This window comes from Serinus canaria, chromosome 3, assembly GCF_022539315.1.
Source record: "Serinus canaria isolate serCan28SL12 chromosome 3, serCan2020, whole genome shotgun sequence".
In the NCBI taxonomy this organism is placed as follows: domain Eukaryota; kingdom Metazoa; phylum Chordata; class Aves; order Passeriformes; family Fringillidae; genus Serinus; species Serinus canaria.
In genome coordinates this window covers 82,252,073-82,266,494 of record NC_066316.1, presented here as the reverse complement: position 1 = coordinate 82,266,494, position 14,422 = coordinate 82,252,073, and the positions used below count along the sequence as shown (strand labels likewise).

The following is a 14,422-nucleotide window of genomic DNA, read 5'->3' as shown; positions in this document are numbered from 1 at the left end:
AGAAGTCAGAGGTACTATGGGAGGAAAGTAGAACAATTTTAGAGAAACTTATTTCTCTGCCTTCTTTTACCAAAAGTCCCAATTTTCTGTCAAAGCCCAGCAGTGTCTTAAATTCATACAATACAGAAACTGTTTTACAAATTGTCTGTAGGATTCAAAAATGAGTATTTGTACAAAAATGTGTGAATTTTGGGTCACAGGGAGTCAACCAACTCAATCACTTTGCATGTAGCTTTGGGTCTTCCCAAGTGCTAGCTCTTGCTCCATGAATATTTAAAGATTTCACACAAAGTTGACTTTTCTCCTGCAAAGTGAAACAGTCAAAGTATTTTTCTGGGAGATGTTTTAATGTCTATACTGTAGTAAAATGTACTGTAACCTTTTCCTTCCTGGGTTGTTTTGGTGGGTTTTTTTCATGGTTCCAAACTCCCACTTGTCTTCCTGTTCTTTAAATATTGATAGATGTGACCCATAATAAAAGCAGTATTTTGAAGTGTAGTAAAATATTAAATCCAAACAAAAGCTAATGGATTTCACTGCAAATCCTAAAAAAACCCCAAAACAAACAAAACCAAAAACGAACAATCAGAAAACACAGCAAAATATTCATTTGTTTTTCTTTTTTTTAACTCTGTCATCAATCAAAAAGGAACAGATATAATTAATTTTCTTGAGAATTACTCTGGAGGACTAACTGAGCAATGCCTTCTTCTCACTTTTCTTTGTCTCTCTCTCTCTCTTACATGTTGGTTGCTTACCTATCCTCCTGTTTTTTCTTTCTAACAGATATGGATGTTCAAGGACAGAACTGGGAGCACTGCAAATGTTCTTGTTTTCTCTTGGGGAGGAAAACAGTCCTGCACTTGTGAATAGTTCCTTTTGTGGGTAGATCAGCATAGTATTACTGCGTGCTTGATTATGATATGGAAAGTCCTATGGACCAAGAAATCTAAGCCTGTTTGCTAGGGATTTATACATTAAGATGGATAAAATAACTTTTATTTTGGCTATGCTAATAAATATAATTAAAACAAAAAATAGATGGTTACAAATAATGTAAAATGTAAAATATCAGTTTACATACTGCAAAGCTATATATGCAAAATTATTTTTATCCTCAGGCTCAGGTGCCCATTTTCTTAGGATGTGAGAGAAGGAATGAAGGGAAAGAAGAAGAGCTGGTGCTGCACCATTCCCAGATGAGAGATGGGTGATGTGCTCCCCCAGCACAGGACCTGCCAGCAGCCCTGAGGCTGCTCCATTACAAGGGACCAGTGAATGACTGCACACTTGCAGAGCTGCACTGCCATGCAGGTGAAGGCACAAGGAAGGTTGCATTTTCATCCTCAGGGAGCCTTGAGAGACAGTTGATGTTGGGGTGAACTGAAATGTTATCTGTCAGCTGTAGCTGTCAGCAAAAATATTAAAGGAATAGCAGCTGCATCATGCCACAAGCAGGGGAGTGGAGCAGCCGTAGCTCCAAAATAGATTTTAGAGTCAGACAGGAGTTTTCTTTTCATGAACTCCAGTAATAGTCAAGGACCATTTATTTTCTAAGTTGCTTTGAGCCAGTTGATAATGCTACTGCTTTTAAAATGCTTTAAATGTTTGAGATGCAAGTAAAGAAGAGCTATTTAGAACAGGATGTATTGAAAGGTATGTTACTAAATCTTTAATTTGTAATTTTTCCCATTAATTGTTTTCTGCTTCTGTAGCTTCAAATGTGCCCTCACCATTTTCATTATGTAAGTTCTGATACAGCAATAAAACTGATGTGACAATAAAAAATCACAACTATATTTCTCAGCTGGAAGAAAAATTATTGGCTTAATACAGCTTCTGTAGCATTTATTCTTCCTTTCAGATAATTTAATTAATAGGATACTAAGTTATCCTGAAGGCATTTATTAAAGAATAGCATCTACAATCTTTTTGGATAGTCATGAAAGAAAAAAATAACAAGCAGTGGTCTCTTCAGGATCTTGAATTCCAAGAGAAACACAATAAAGTTTGTGGCAGTGTGTTATTGTTTACTGCTTGGAAAAACTTTTGCAACAGCAGAATATTGCTCTGATTTTTGAGCTGCTGCTAATGAAGTACAACCAGACAGGGTACAGTTGTTATGAGTCAGGAAATGTGGATGTTCCTGGACAGAAGCCAGGGGGACTTAGACACACAGGGATGAAATGTATATGCATCCTTTGGAGGAAATACTCTAGGTTGTTTTGAAGCATCTCAAGCTGCCTGATCCAAGAAGCAACCAAATGACCACCCAGAAAAGAGGTTATTACCTCTCACTTTCTCAGGGTCCCTTGTTTTTATATCAGGAAAGCAACAATGAAGTAGGCTGTCCAGGGGAACTCAGAGATCAGATTTAGGTTCAGCCATGAGACAGTAGGCTCAAAATCCTAAGGGCTTAACTTTGTTCTTTCACTATGAAAAGAAGAAAAAACAATCCCCAAAAAACCCCACCAATCCCATAGCCCTAAATTAAAAAAAAAACAAAACAAAACCAAACAACCCAACAACAGCAACAGCAAGAAAACACCAACCAACAAACAACTAACCAAAAAAAGCCCCCTGAAGTGCTGAAGTTCTACAATTTGCTGTGAGACTTCAAACAAACCTTTTGAACTCATATTCTGCTACAGTATGGTATGAGTTTTTTGTAAGAGAATGGGTGTTACCACTGTACACATGGGGAGAAGTCCCACTCTCCACAATGACACAGCATTTGCTGAAATGCTGCTGCATTTCAGTACATGGCACATATGCAACTCCCTTTCCTTCTTCTGAGCATTCTCAAGGTCATCACTGTGGGTCACTATTTTTTAAGTGAAATTAACTAGGATCATTTAAAAGAAACTACTGATTTATTTTCCTTTCCACACCTCTTTCTTGCATCTGAATATAACTGCCCCAGAAGATTGATTTTTTTATTCTTTTGATAAGTGATTTTTCCTTATCTTCCTGCAACCCCTCCCTGTGTCATTCCCCAAAAGAGGACTACAGCTTTCACTCCTCTCCCAGCAGAGCAGGACATGCAGACCATTTTTCTGTGCTGGTAAACCCAGGATGTGGGGGGCTGCTTGGACTTGCACATTTCACAGCTTTTTTTCAGGGGAACACTCACAATAAAGACCTGAGCTCCCTTTCATGAAATCCAAGGAAAGGTCACTTATTACCCCATTCTCTCCTCAATCTGAGAGGCTCACAACTAACTAAGAAATTATTTCCAGACCTCCTGCATTGATCTGGGCCAGTTTTGAGGCCACCTGTGCAGTTGTCACTGCTGTCACCATGGCAGGGCACAGTGTGGCAGGCTCATGCTGCTCTCAGCTGTGTCCCAGCAGCTGTGGCTTCTCCTGAGCAGTGGCACATCTGTAAGGGTGAGACTCTGCCCTGCTCCCAACTCACCATCCCCTCTGTCCACTGGCATTGCCAACCACACAGATCCAAAATCTTGAGAATATCTTCCATAGTTGCTTTTCAGGACTTCTTAAAGCATCATGGCACCAGATCATCTAGAGATCAGAGACTTCAACTTCAACTTGAAGACATCAGAACTGTATTTTCTTCTCATTTTCTCTGGTTTTAATTAAAGCTGAGTACCATGTTATGGCAGCTTAATTCCTTGGTAAGTCCTTATCAAAAATCCCAGTGGGCAAGAGTCACTGGAGCTGCCAACATTGCTTTAACAAAGCAGGCACAACTGGAGACTCTGGTTACCTGCTCAGCTTGCAAGAGACAGGCAGCACCACAGGACATTTCTGTTTTCCAGGTTCTCTCTCTTCCTCCCTCCCCACAGCTCCATAGTGGCTCCTGAGCTTCCAAACACCAGCTGATCTAGGCAGCCACCTTCAGCTCACCCCTTCTCTCAAAGGTTCTTTTTCCTTCAGGATTATTTTTTTTCCCAGTAGTCTCCTCCTTATACTAGAGAGCTTGTCCTGAGCATTCCCAAAATAACAACAAGCTCACAGGCTGACAGCACCCTTTTTGCCCTGTGAATTACTTCTGGTACAACTGAACCTGAGGGAATGATTTTCCTGAAACACCTTAGTATTTCCATTAGTTTGGTTTCTATTCTGGGATGATTTTGTTCCTGTTCTGGTCACATCCCTGGTCCTCCTCCTTCCTTTCTTTGCTGTGCTTTACCACTCTAGCTGATTATGGTGACCTACAACTAAGGGCACAGCTAAGCTTCCCTCCGGGGAGCTCCTCTAAAAATACATATTCTTGTCACGCAGACTAATTCAACTTCTATTCCTACTTCTCCCTGCAGAATCTGGTTTCTAAGGAGGGCTATTTAAGTCTTCTTATTCAAAGCTGTTGACATGATGTTCAACACTGCAACATCTCAGAGTGTCAAAGTCACTACTGTGTTTATTCTTGTAACATTCCAGGTTGTTATTAAAAGTGGAAAAGTAACTTGCAGAGAGTCACGCAGGGAGTCACTGATGTGAAAGTCAGCAATTTAACCAGCATTTCTCCTCCCTGGTATGACAACTATCACCTGACATTTTAAGGTAACATTATTTTAAACAACAAAATTCAAACATGATGCGAATATTTTGGAGAGGGAACCTGAATTTAGCAAAGTGTTTCTGATGAATAAGGAATTTCTGAGATGTGCTGCCACTCTTACAGCCTTGCAGTTCAATCACACTCTTGCAGTGTGATTTAGGCTTTGTTTACACAACCAGTGCTGGTGCTAAGTAAACTAACCCTCCTTGTGTGCAATTGTGCTTGGCATATTTCTAGACACTCACTGCTTTTCCCAGAGGGATTTTTGGAGCTGACACCAACAGCCTGTAGAATTGTTGCCATTCCACCAATTCCTTAACAAACTGTTACAAACTGTTGTGTTACCATGAGCGTATTCACTGAACACTTCTGTAGATTATTCAGTTTATTTCTGTTTATTTTCCTAGGCTTCTTTTGTGCTAAGATGAGAAACTCATTACACTGTCTACAGCTTTCACATATTTCCCTGGCACTCCATTAGTTCTCCTGGACCTGCAGTGATAAAGGTTGTGTGGCTGATAGTGATACAGAACAGGGGCTAGAAACTTGTATCACTGCAGGGAGTTTGTTTTCTTGGAATGAGGCAGCTGTGTCACTATCACAGCTCCTCCGGGGCCCCCAAGTACCACAGCAGCACAATCCTCTTGTGTAAGTTCAGTAAATTTGCATTTGCAAATGGATGGAATTCTGTACCAAAGATACTTACATTGCACCCCCTCTATGGTTCTAATAAAAAGCTGTTCCAAAATAATTTGAGGTTTTAGAATATGTTCCCTGAAAGCAAAGGAAAACCAGTTTAGGTATTTTTTCTCCAACCCACTAGATACTTTTGAAACGTCTGCCCATATGGATTCAAGGCAGGGTAGTTAAAGATGTTTACCTGGTAATTCTTGGTTAAGAGGTTTAGAGTTTAGCTTTAAAACACTCAATTTCCTGGCCCCCTGCTAAAGCACCTCTTGTCTGTCCTAGGCTGTTCTGGTGTCTTTCAAAGCATGAACTCTTCTTCCTAAATCTCACTATGTTTCTCACTAACTTAACCCCACTGAACTTTATGACAGCTTTTCTTATTAAAAAGGCTGCAAGGGTTTGCATGATGAGTGTGTGTGTACCAGCTCCTCCAGTTCTCTCTGCAGCCAGTGCTGAGTTTGCTCCAGACAAGTACAATGGGATCTGAGACCTCTGTACACCACCAGCTACAAGAATTCCCTCTCTTTTTTCCCTCCATATGGACAGATGATGACAATATTCTAGTTAAAGTTCCAGTTTTAGGAACATTATCTATCTACCAAGAAGGCTACATGTCTTCAGTGGTTATTCTTATAAGATATAAGGAATCCTATCTGGAAAGACTGACTGCCACATCCCTTCGAGTGTCACAAGCCCTCTGCTTTGTCCTTGTTTCATGCTGCAATAGTCACTAACAGATAAATTGAGATGCTTCCACAAGCTGGGCTTTTTTACACTAGCCTAAGCTAGTCAGGTCACTAGAACTCCATCTAGGAATCCTGTTTGCCATATGTGCATCATGCTCTGCTCATGATTAGGATACAATTGGAAAGAGATGTTCAGTGAGAAAAGGAAACTCGGCAGTGGAAACAGTCTCCAGACTTTCCTTCCTCAAAAGCAGCATCTCTGTTATCCTTTCTTATACACTTACTGTTTTATTACTTACATTCTCAATGCCAGCCTTGCAGCTTATTGGACTACCTGGATAAAATATATTTAACATTTTTCAGAATTGTTTTTGCAGAAAGATGGCACCTCAGCTGTGCCTAAATCTAAATATTTGGCTTTCAAACAGAATGTAGCAGGCAGAAGGAAGAGGGTGTGCACTCTAAAAGCTAAGATAAAATATTACATACAAGATTTTTTTGTCCTTATTATTCCTATTTTAGGACATAATACATCAAACACAACAAAATCAAACAAAAAAAACCCCAAACAAACAAATTTTAAAACCCCACTATGGGTGGGTTTTTTTGCAATTTTGAAAGTGCCAAAGACCCCTGTAATTTGTTGCTATCAACCATCTTTTATTCAGTGTATTATGTATTTTGATATACTGATTATCAAATTATTCCATAGCCAGCCATGTCCAACATTTTCTGATCCAAAGATCACAAAGATGAGAAACCTTAGAGTATTTATAAATTAAAAATACTCAAGATCTATGAAAATAATCAAAGCTCTGAGCAACCTGATCAGAGTCTGGAGATGGCTCCACTTTGAGGGTGACTGGATGGCTTCTGCCAGCTCCTCCCACCTGAGTTATGGTTTTGTAAAGAAGTGGCAGAGGATGTGCTTCTGTGACCCTGCCTTTCACTATTTGCACTCTGATGCCTTTTGTGCCTGGGATTCCAGCCTCTGTCTCGTGCCACTGAAGCAGCAGTGGCTCCCACAGGCAGCTGCCTCAGAACAGAGGTTCCCCTGGCACTCAGGAGCCCTGCTGCCATGTGTGTCCCTCTGCACACAGGGACATCTTGTTCTGCACTGTGTTTGACATGCCTCAGGACATCCAGCATGGCATCATTCCCCTCCTGCCATCTCCTGCCCAGCGTCAAGAACTGGGATGTATAATTTTCTCTAAAGAATTTTATCAGACTGAGGAACTGAAATCTTTTTCTACTGGAATAAAATGTATGTTTCTTTTCATTACAGAAGTCCTGGTTGAAAACTAAAAGGAGAAATAACACACTATAGAAGAATAACACACACTGTAGCCTTTACCTTAGAAGTTAGATCCAAGAGGCTTTGTAATTACAGATGGCAATACAAGTGAGATTTTCAGGATAAGTATGAATGACAGACACAGGAATAGAATAACTTCAGCACGAGAAATATATGCTTAATTAATTTTTAGCCAGTCCAACACTAAACCAGTCATCATTAACCACATTCTCTTTCCCACCCTTTTGTTTATGTCCTGGTTTATGGCTTTTAAAGGGTTATTTTTTGAACAATCTGGATTGTATCTTTTAAAAGTAAGTATGTTCTTTGGGACACATGATGAGATAGTGTGAGATTTTATGAATACCCTTTCTACTGTGTTCACCAATTTGAACCTGAGGATAAATTGTGTGTGTTTTTTTCAGTGTATATTTGTTGTCACAGTAACTGCAGTTTTCCCAATAAATGGAAATTGCATCGTTTCCTTAGCATTCAGGTTATTGCACTGAAATAGCACCATGAACTCACCATTACTTCTCCCTTCCTGTTGTCAAGTTAGATCTCATTTAGTTGCAGGAGCAGGCACTAAAACAGGTTAGTTTAGATTTGTGTGCATTAGAAAGCTGAAGCAAGTCTGCTTAGCTGCATTACATCCTATGACTCATGCCTGTGTGGGAAAGACCTTATTTTCACAGAGATCTCTTAGATAAACAAGGCAAGTTGGCAGCAATTCGATTACACTGATGCAAGCAGTCTCTGCTTTCTGTTGTATTCATTTCCTTTATATTTTCTGAAAAACACAAGCAGGCTGATAAACTCCAGTGAGAATTCTTCTACCAAGGACACATGAGCTTTCATTTTCAATTACTTTTTTTTATAATAGGAGCAGCCCTAAACCCAGTTTCTAAAAAAACACCCTAGTTTGTTCCTGCAATAAAATCAATTTTTTATCAGTTGGGTTTCTTCAAAGTTTGTTAGTGAAGCTGTAGCACTTGCTGCCGACAACCATAGCACACTGGTCAGTTAGATACCTCCCTCCCACAAACACACAAGCCTCTAAATACTGGGGATTTCAGATAGAAAATGGATTTAGATTCACTTTTATATATGTTCTGGAACAGATTTTTGAACAGCATAAATCACAAAACATTGCACTCTTTGTCACCATTTCCCCAAAAAGGAAAAGTTAAGAAAGTAACCATTACTGTATTACAGAGCTCTAAAAGTGTGTAAATCAAACTGGACAAGTTTAGTGCAAATTCATCGAGGTTTCTTCTCGTTTTGAAACCCCACCAGTGTATACCTGAATGACTTTGGCCACATCTGAGATAATTAGGATTTTAATTCTAATTTTGTCAGCTTTGAAATGAAACTCACTTGGACAAAGTGCAGCAATCTTTGGGATTCACACCCCCTTTGCCTCTGTCAGCACACAGCAACCAGACGGGTTGTCCATTTAAGGGAAAAAGTACAAGCTCCAGCCTATTTCCCTGTGCTCTGGATGTGTTTGTCCCACTCCTTCAGCAAAGCATTCTGTTGTGCCAAAAAGCACTTCCTTCCTTGCAAAGTCATGTGCACATGACCACATATGCTCCCATTTCTGATGGAGGTTTAATTAAACTTTTAATTGTATTTTCTCTGCATTTCTGAGTGTGTAAAACATTGTAAAGGATGCCACAATCGATGTAATCTTACAGATCGCCTTTACAGCTACAATTTGCATGTTTTATTTGTGGAAAAGGTTTAGAGAGATAGTCCAGACAAAGCAGAATGAGAATCACAGGGCCAAGCCATCTTGTATTAAAAAAAAAACAAACAAACAAACCCAACAACAATTGCAAAAAAAAAAAAAAAAAAAAAACCAAAGCACAGCTGTTCCAACCTAGGAAGGTTTTCTATTTGCACTTATATTAGGACTTATTTTCCTATGATGCTGAGAATAAGAAGTAATATAGAAAGTACAGATTATCTCCAGAAGCAGGAGGAATAGGTGCAAAGACCCAAAATAAAAGGGAAAATCTAATCAAGGGTCATGAAATGTAGGATTTTCGCAAAGACATGAGGCATGACACATTTTCAACAGGATCAGAGAGTCCCACTGTCTCGTGAACAGAACACCAGCACATTTGTTTCTGCCTTCACCTCAAAGCATAACTGCAGGACCATGTTACAAGTTCTAGTGTCACTAGCTTGGTACAAATGCTGGCTACTAAGTAGAAAGAGAGAGTTAAAAAAAAAATCTTAATATTTTATGAATTGATTGTTTTCTCAGTTATCCAGAATGCTCCAAAATGAAGAAAAGTCTGTCATCCCCAAATAATTACCAATATTCTGTATAAAATTAAGAAACTAATTTCAGTATAAAACAATAAGAGAAAGGAAAACAGAAAAGGCTAAAAATGAAAACTACCACAAGCTGAAAAGTTTAGACATTTGGGCTTCTTGTAAAGAAGTATGTAGACATTTCTATACAACAGAATAACCTTATTCCTAGCTTTCAGTTCTTATCCTAGGATAAGAATAAAGGATCCTATATATCCTTTTATATACTAAACATTTTGGTGAAATAGGAAGTATGAATAGATGGAGTTCCTTCTCATCTGTAATGTTGTTTTATCTGGCTTCTTCACAAATATTCACTTTATTTCTCCAATTGTCATTTTAGATATGCAGAAGGACAAAACCCCTGCCCAAAATTCAGTTTATACCTTTAAATAACAGGGCAACCTGAAACGACAGACCTTGAGAAAGGAAGAAACAGGAAATTGGAAGAAAAGTAAAATGTCTCTTAGAAAAAAAATATTTGGACATAAATAGAGATGATCTCTTTTGTTAAATGCTCTTGAGGGGACTGGAAATTTATCTGCTAATTCATGAATACTAAAATCTGAGCTTACTAAATTCAAAGGAAATCTCACTCTGAATTCAGTGGCATAAACCTGACCTTTGACAGGTACAGCTCTGAGGCACATTCTTAATTTCTGCTTGGGGGTACCTGAACTGAGTTAGATAAGATTACCAAAAGCCTTCAATTAAGCATGTGTGGAATGTCTGCCAGCAGAAAGATCCTGTGTCAGGGGGAGTTTCACTGATACACCTTTACCAAAAGGAAGCTTCTATTATGGAAATGGCTATAGTGGTAAAGTTGTAACCCAGAGGAGCAAAACAGGCCATACCAGCAAAACAGAGATTTCCTAATATTCTAATGCTTAGTCCACAGGCTGCTTCCAGGAAGAACATCAGTTTTTTCAGGAATCCTGCTTTGGCTGACACAGTTCTATTGATATGAATGTTTAGTCTTTCCATTGGTGTCAGGTGTGACAGTGAGAGGCACTACAGAAAACTCAGATGTTGTGAGGTGTCATCAAGCTCACTAAAACCAGTAGCATAAAGGATGTACCAGTAAACACCAGAGCCAAAGGTCAATCTACCACATATGAGCAGGAGGAGCTCAGGAAAATCAAGGCATATGTAAGCGGGGACAGAACAGTGCTGAGCTTTGAGGATGAATTTCAAGTCTTTGAATTTGGTGTTAAACACAATCAGATCCTCTATAGAGAGACTGCAAGACTGAGGGGATGAAAACACTCAGTGGTTGATGGTGAGTGATGGTGACTCAGATGGTGACTTTAGCTGGGACTAGATCAGCTAAAATTATAACAAAATTAATATAATAATGAAATAATAATAATACACAATAACCATAAACTTGAAACTATCATAATAAAGTCATAAAAGCCACCAACATAGTCTGGAAGTGGATTCAGATTGGAAAGAGTCTTTAGCAGCATGAAAGGCACCATCCATTCCACATTTATGTAAATACAAACAAAATCAAAGTGATGTATGAGGGAGAAAATAAATGGGTATGCTATTATGCTACATCTACTTGTCTTCCACAAAAATCATTACGTGTATCGCCAAAACAGAAATTACTTTTTGATTTGATATAAAATCGACCTTGGTTTCACTGTAGTCATTACAAGAATTGGCTATCTTTCAAATATGAAACCATCTGTTGAATAGCCACATTATATATTCCACAGATTTGATTGGAAAACCCCAGAGCCTCTTTGTGGACACCTGTTGAAAAGAGTAATTTTAGCCTCCTCCTCCATTTTGAAGTGGAAAGGAAGACAGATGTATGCAAAACCACAACTCCATGTGTTAGAGTTTGAAGTTGTTATTAAACTGTTCAAATGTCACTTCTTTGACAGTTATCAGGCTAATAATTTGCCTTTTGATTTAAAAAACCTGGCTAAAAGTAAATTGTGCGAAAAAAGTGAAGTTGTATAACCACACATTACACTGAGCAACAACTAAACCAAAAAAAGGAGTCAATATTACCATAGCATTTTCCCAGATTTTGCCATCCCTACATTTTAAGAAGGTCAAACTTGTCATTTCTCTACAGTTTAATTTGCCAGATATTTCATTAAAGAGAAGAGGCAGTAATTTTCATTCTAATATCAAGATGACAAAGACTGTACAAATCATATTGCCTCAGATTTATTTCTCACCGTGTAGCCCTCTTATGAAAAAAATAACTTTCTCAGGATATGTCCTTATTAAAAAGTAATTCCCAAGTTTCCTTTTGAGACTTAGATTTGGGATACCATAGTGCTTCAGTAATTCCACAATAATGATTATCATATTAAATGATAGTTGCCAAAAAGTGTTTCTGTTTAGTGCTTTAGGGTGCCCCTTGCTATGAAATAAAATGTACACTGCCTTCCTTTTTGCTTTTAAGAATTTTATTCCATCCTAATACTCAACTTATTTTATCATTTCACAGGCAGTTACATTCTCAGTCACTAAGTACAAGTTGCTTCAGAGTATTTTAATTCCATCCAATCCATCCACTGCTTAGATGTGGTATTGATGTCATTTATGTAGTATGCAGGGATGCAACTAGAATTTTTTAGCTAAAGCAAGACATTCTCATCTCCCTGAGGCAGTCCCAGCATCCACAGACTAAGTGTCAAACACCACAGACAGTCAGCACAGACTCAGTTAGTTCATTCCTTCTTTAGGACAAATATTTTTCATCTGAGACAATTCTACATAAATCTGTGAACTGGGTTTTAGCACAGGGTAAGTGCATTCTTTAAATCTCTGCCTTCATAACTGAATTCATATTACATATGAACCAACAATCAGTATGTCTCTTAAAAATCCATGCGCTCTGGATTTTTTTGTTTGCAGAAAACAGCTTTAAAAAAGTGGCAGGGAGGAGTGGAATTCATTCTCCAATTGATCAAACAGCTTTTGTCAGTTAAGACAAAGTAAATCACACTAAGCAATTCCTCCCCTAAATTACACGACCACTATGGGGCCATGGGATATGCATTTCCAACAACAAACAGGCTTCCATCCTGCTGCCAGGGTAAAACATCTGAGAACTGGTTTCTCATTTATTTTGCTGATAGAAACATCCACTTTAACAACAATGACCCAGCTCGAGCACACTGAAGTACAATGAACATAAGGTCAGTCCTTTGGATGGCTGCATTATGCTGCTAATCAAAGCAGCAGAGATTAATATTCATTCTATGTAAATAAGGACAAGAACCAAGAGTGGCTGTCACTAAGATAATATGAAAGGCACCAGGTGTGCCCTAAAAGTTAGCAAGGAAACAAAAAGTACAAACGCGCTGGGCCACGAACTATTTGGTTAATTCTGTAACTAAAAGGTTTCCTTTTATTTATCACACAGGTGGTCACTGTTTTTAATAGCTGCTGACTATCACTGGTCAGAGATGATAGGTATTCTATTATTAAATGTTGATTCGTCTTCTGTCTACATGTAAGAAGATACTAACAAGATACACATCAAAATCTATACATTTTTTCATATTACTACTGGCTAGTTCATTATGCTTGTTCTCAGAACTGCAGAAATTATTTAGGCAATGCTTTTCTATCATGAAAACATTAAAAAAACTCTAAAACTTTTATATTACCTTTCATCTATTGATATTTCCAAATCATTCAGAAGATTGTTCAAAGAAGGAAAGAGACAATAGACATTAGAAAATAATTTTTTGTAAAAGGATACTAGAAAATAAAGGTTATTGTTAAAAGAAAAAAAAAAAAAAAAAAAAAAAAGACGGAGTGGTTAACTCAGGCTTACCTGTCAGCAACACGGACCTAGGAATATATCCTTCACACTGCAAGATCACAGTAGCCTGTCCCACAGCACTACCACAAGAGTAGAATGATCCAGCTGAGGAGAGCACAAAGACAGAAACTTTTCCCACTTTTTTAGGTCTACCAGCAGTTGAAGTAATGAAGGAAGCAAGGTAGAGAGCAGAAGACCGGAGCTGCTTCTCACAGAAATCCCAGGCAGGAGAAGTAGGAGGTATACTCTGTCTGTGTCTCACCCAGACTTTTGTTTAAAAGTTTTTTCAACTGTTGCTAGGTGGTGTTAGGCTTTGGCAGTTTAGTTCTCAGATTGTATTTCCCCTCTTCTGGTCTCTTCACACAGTGTTACAGCAATGACTTTGTTGAGCTCAGCTCGCTTGTGCTATATTTAACCAGTGTTCTCAGCAAGTCAAGCCTGTCAACAGCTGAGGAGTTTGGAGCAGGCTTTGCTGAGTTCCTCAGCTGCTGAATTATCAGTGGATGTTGCACTGCACAGCCCAGCTACTACATTCACTGAAAGATTGTGGGGAAACTGTCAAATCCTTTTAAGGGCTTCCAGTGACTTCACAGGAGTAATTACTATTTAAAGCACTAAGTACAAGATGTGTATTTAGGCATATATTTTAGACTGCTAGAGAAAGAATACTTGTGTTCACTGCAGATGAGTTCAATTATTTATACAGTGAGAATTTTCCTAGGACAAGTAGGAAGTTTATAATTTGAAAGGTATGCACTTCACTGGAGGAAAAATTACACGTGGGAAGAACTTTTTGCAGCATAATTTCTTACAGAGTTTAAATATACTAAGATGACATGGAGAAATTAATGAAGGCTTAGGGTGGAAAGTTTTCACTGTGATATTTATTCCAAAGACAACCTTTTTCTCCCAGACCAAGAGCTTCCTGCAGTTATTCCTACACTGTCTCTCACTGAAGAAAAGGAAAGCCACACAAATCACAATTGGTTGGACAGGAGGATTCGGAACACATTACTCCAGGGCCGTATGCAATCTGATGTATCCACATTTGCTTCTGGATCTAATTACTATTCCTAATTCTAAGCCACAAGTCTCTTAATCAACAGACCA

General features: G+C 38.5%; 1 protein-coding gene across 4 annotated transcripts in view; it reads right to left on the bottom strand.

The window, feature by feature from the left end:
- The window catches only part of FILIP1 (filamin A interacting protein 1), a 102,049-nt gene extending 88,229 nt beyond the window's left edge, over positions 1-13,820 (bottom strand). For 3 of the 4 annotated variants that reach the window (XM_030236045.2, XM_018919137.3, XM_050972516.1), the window contains exon 1: positions 13,325-13,820. The gene's annotated coding sequence lies outside the window, so the exon portion shown is untranslated. The remainder of the gene's footprint in view (positions 1-13,324) is intronic. The other variant, XM_018919152.3, reaches the window with a different exon arrangement.
- Positions 13,821-14,422: the final 602 nt, after the last annotated feature.